The following is a 5,391-nucleotide window of genomic DNA, read 5'->3' on the forward strand; positions in this document are numbered from 1 at the left end:
AAAAATTTTATCAAATTTTTATTACAGAATTAGATATCACAGAATTAGATGGTGGTGATGGTTGCCAAACCTTGTAGATATACTAAAAACACTGAAATGTATACTTAAGAGGGTGAGTTATATGGCTTGTGAATTATATCTCAATATAAAAAAATTGTTTCCATTACAACACTCAAAGGATCTCCTGAGCAGGAAGCCAAGTACATGGGCATACCAGAAGTCCTCTCTCAGGCCCATCACACAGGGTGCCTCCCTTTGCCAAGGCTGTGCTGTGACGTGGTCACTGAGGGGCCATTTTGGACAAGACCCTGAGTCTAATGAGGACTCTCCTTACAGCTTCCCTGAAACTACAACTAACAGTCTGTTCCTATTTCCCCAAACCTGTCCAGATACTTCTGCAAGGACCTAGGATCTGATCTCCTGACCCCACCTTTCCTTTCCCCTTCCCATATTCCCCTAGTGAATGGAAGAGCTCTCATTAACTTCCTCTTCCTGTCCGGTGGGAACTGCTTCTACATTTTATTCTCCATCTTCCTAACATGGACTTTAGTACGTCCCTTTCCTTAGGTGCATAGTAGTGGGGATAATAGAAAAACTGGCTACCATTAAGGAAGCAATCCAGAATAGCTCTGACATACCCCTTAGTGGTCATGAATCTTGCTCATATCTTTTTTCCCTCTTGCATCAGGTAAAAATTTCATTCACCATAAAATCTAAACGGTGTTCTTGCCTTTTTGTCCCAATGTTTTTTTCTAAAATTCTCTAATAACTAATAAAGATAATGAATTATCATTTCATTAAATAAGTATGGCTGAATGTTACATTCTAACTAGCTGTTAACAACTTACAAACCAATAATGTTTGGTATATGGCCATGATTTTTAATGGAAACCAGGAAAGTAAAGCAACCAACTTGATGAGAGAAAGTGTCATGAATGTATAAGCCAGTGGTTCTCAACCCTAACATTCTCTAATAAGGACAATATGTTCAATGTGTTTCTTATATATGTCCTGCACAACCAAAGGGGCATAAAGCATATAAAAGAGCTTTGTGCAGTGACGATGAAAGACATGTTAGATGTAAGTATTAATTATTAAGCAATAATTATACTCTGCACTATCAACCACCCTGAAAGTAGTGATGTACCATGACAGAGCTCAGCACCTGGCAGTGACTGCCTTGGTTCTGGTCCTTCAAGGCTGTGCCAGCTGTGTGTCCTCAGGCAAGGAATGAAAACTCACTCACAGTTTCGACATCTCTAATGTGGACATAATAATAGGATTGTTTGAGGATTATATCAAGTAATACAATGTAGAACACTCAACGCTGTGCCAGCTGTGTGTCCTCAGGCAAGGAATGAAAACTCACTCACAGTTTCGACATCTCTAACGTGGACATAATAATAGGATTGTTTGAGGATTATATCAAGTAATACAATGTAGAACACTCAACACAGTGTCTGGCATATAATAGTGCTACAAAGTGTTAGTTATCATTAATTTGTGTGCAATCTGTTAGTAATGAACAATATCGCAATTGAATCAGTAATGATTCTTACTATCATCATCATGGGAGACAATGCCTTTCTCGAAATTTGACATTCTAACTTTGTCAAATTCTTCTGCAAAAATTAATGGAAGAATGTAGGCAAAGGAAGGCTAATAAAAAGGCAGTAACTTAACTTGCGTGACACATTAAAATCAATTTCAAAGCAACAAGAATCAAAATGGTATAGTATTACTAAAATTGACTACAGGATAACTCAAAAATAGAGATTTTAACAAATGTTGAGCAGAGAATAACAAAGGGGGAAATAAATTATGAAAAATATTATTCAAAAATCGGTTAACTATTTGAGAAGCAAAACTATATTCTTAATCATACCACATTTCAGATATTAAGGTATTTAACATAAAATATTTAATACCTTAATAAACCAGAAGAGAATGCAAATATTTATCTGATCTTTCTCAAGGAGGCTTCAGTCACTGTAAAACAGTTTATGCAATAGGGTTCTCAATTTTCCAAAACTCCTTTCCAACTTATATTTTACATTTTAAACACTCCTTTGTTATCCCTGCCCATATATCATAGCCATCTGTTTTCTTCTTTAATTAACCAGAACCATCTTTATCCTGTCCAAACTCTTTTCAAAAACCAAAGATTTATTTAATTTACTGATTTATTGTTATGCTGCCATTTAACAAACTACTTTTATGGAAAGAGGGAGGTATTAAATACGAACTACTCTATGCTCCGTTTCTGGACTGTGTTCTCAACCTAGCGGTTAATGAGTGTATAATGAACAAGTCATCTACAGTAAATGAGGATCCTAATTGTTCCTACTGTAATGCTGATTTTTATATGTGATCTCAATATATTTTTCTAATTGCCTGGTTGGCAGTACGGCTGTCAGATGTGAAGAAATAAGTCTCCAGCCTTATCGTTTGGGCAGGCTTAATGATGAGCAGGTAAAGGTTAATTGCAGCTTCTCAAGAGGCTGGTTTCATCATTAGTATTTTGGCAGAAACAATAGGCTTTGCAGAATATGCAAACTTTATCTAGGTATAGTGACACACTGAGACCTGACACACCAGCAGAAAAATCACAAATATCTTTATCAGAAAGAAATCAGTCAGTCTTTAAAACTTCTGAGCTCTAGCCAAAATTCCATGCCACTATCAAATTCCACATTGTCAAGATTTCAGCTATAACACACATGCTGTGGGTAAGCTAGCTGTCCATCATCCTAGCTAAGGGGACACTTTTCCATGATGTTAAGAGAGTCTGAGCATCTGCTCTCCATGTCTTGGGGATGGGGAAAGAGAGAATCCTAATGGATCAGATAAAGCACTAAGGGTCAGTCCAAGGGGGAATCAGAATACCAAATCAGGGGCCTAAAGGGGGCAAAAGAGTACAGGATACTGGGCACACTTGGCGACAAGGACAGTCACGGTCATTTCACATGGCACTGTTTATTTTGTTTGCCTTTTCTTTTTCTTTTCTTTCTTTTTTTTTCTTTCACCGTCTCAGTCAAGCGGCTTCATCCTCAAGCCTCTTGCTTGGTCTCTGGCAGTAACTAGAGCAAACGATAATCACTGAGGCACACTCCTAGTAGAAACTTTCAAAGACCCTATAAAGGAGGACAACCAAGGAACATTTTCAGTTCTGTCATAAAATGGGTCTGACCCAGTATGATATTTTTCATGACTGAATCCTCCTGGGGCCAGAGTAATAATAACAATCACTATAATCCCCTATTTTCTTCTTTCTCAGATGCAAAGTTGATTCATTTTTTGATTTTTGTTTTTCACATTTTAACATCTCTCAACTCAAGACACATCTGACAGCACATGTCAAAAGAAACTCGCCAGCCACTAGCAGAGGGGTAGTTCTCAACCTCCATTGCACACTGAGATCATCTGCAGAACTTTAAAAATACTGATGCCAGGCTAATAATCTAATTGCTCTTGGATGCAGCCTGAGAATCTAGAACTCTGTAAGTTCCCCAGGTGATAACCAATGTGCAACCAGGGCTGAGAGCTCAGAGATAAGGAATGAGTGGGTGGCATATACTCAGAGACGGTTGTTAAGACTTGAACATTTGGAAAAACAATAAGGGGGAGTATTATTTCATTAGTCTGTTACTTCTGCTGAGTTATTTGCACGGATATCTGGTAAAGTTAAATTTCCATCATAATTATCACTTAAAAGAGATTAAGAGATTTAAGAGATTCCATTATCACGCAACATAGAAAAGAAAAAATATATTGTATATGCACAAAATTAATAATCATACACTGGATAATACAATTGAAGGCAGTAAAAATTGCCAAGACGCTAAGAACCGGTCACAGAATTTTTAAATCTAGGAAAAGTTGTTGGAACCAACTGATGTGTCAAGAAGAACTATCAGTCAAACATCCAAATCTGTCAAAGGTTTCAGATACTTTTCAGAAAAGCTCCTCACTTCCAGTTACAATTCAATTAACAGCAACAATACAAACAAAATAGCCAAAAGGGAAATGAAAACACACACACACACACACACACACACACGAACTATCAGTCAAACATCCAAATCTGTCAAAGGTTTCAGATACTTTTCAGAAAAGCTCCTCACTTCCAGTTACAATTCAATTAACAGCAGCAATACAAACAAAATAGCCAAAAGGGAAATGAAAACACACACACACACACACACACACACACTCAATACCCCAGGATTCTTTAAATTATTCTGCAGTATCATAAATATGCTAACAGGGTTCAGATCGCATGCAGGGGTTACCTTTACATTACACATAACTGCCAATGGCCATACTTGGTAGAGCGGCATTTTGGGGGGATAAGTGCATGCTATTGTGTGTTAGGTTTTTTTAAAGTTATATACATTTAACACAATTGGTTTTGGTTTTCTCCAGATCAGCTAATATTAAGTCAATGGTGCTTCTTACAATCTCTAATGAAAGCTACTTACAGTTGAGAAATACTCTAATTATATGTCACCATATGTTGAATCTTACTGTTTTCCAGGCAATGTACTAAGGGCTTTCCATGAATCACCTTACTTAATCTTCATCTTACTTATGGAAATTAGGAAACTGACGCACAAAGAGGTTAAGTAACTTGCCCAAGGTCAGACAGCAGGTAAGTGGTAGAGCCAGGATTTGAACCCAAATAGTCTAACTCCAGGCCCCACGCTCTTAACCATCAGGTTATATGCACTGTAATTGCTGCACGTAGAGTGTACCACACACAACACACTCACTCGATAAATATTTCATGAACATCTATTCAGTGCTAAACACCACTGTGCCTAGTAGGGATACCAGTGAATAAAACAGACAAGGTCTCTGCCTTGTTAGGGTCAATATTCTCATAGGGAAATGCAAATAATAAACAACTAAACAAACAAGGATCAAGATCATTTTAAATAGTAGTAAATACTACATTGGAAATCAAACAGGCTAATGAGATACAAAGTTATGGAGTGGCCAACAAGGTCCTCTCTGAGGAGGTAACATTTGGGCTGAAGAAGCCAGGGGGAGGGGAGGGGTTAAAAGGCTTGGGGCCAGAACAAGTGAGTCCACGGAGGTGCAGCCAGCGAGGCTGACTTGTGCAGTGAGCAGGGAGAGTGAATGAGGTCGGGAGTGGGCAGGGCCACACCACGGAGGCCCTGCAGGTCAGGTAGGAGCCTTTAGCTACTGAAAAATCAAACCTGACTCTGGCTGCCCTAACGGTGCAGAAGAAATGTCTAGAAAGATGGGAACCAGGGTGGCTCTGGGGACCAAGGTAGCAGGAACTGATGAACATTGTGTCTTCTTGGAGCCCCCCAAGGGAGCACAAAAGCTCCAGTTCTTTCTCATCTTGTCTCTCTGCTCAAGATT

Source organism: Galeopterus variegatus, unplaced genomic scaffold (genome assembly GCF_000696425.1).
Source record: "Galeopterus variegatus unplaced genomic scaffold, G_variegatus-3.0.2 Scaffold687, whole genome shotgun sequence".
Classification (NCBI taxonomy): Eukaryota; Metazoa; Chordata; class Mammalia; order Dermoptera; family Cynocephalidae; genus Galeopterus; species Galeopterus variegatus.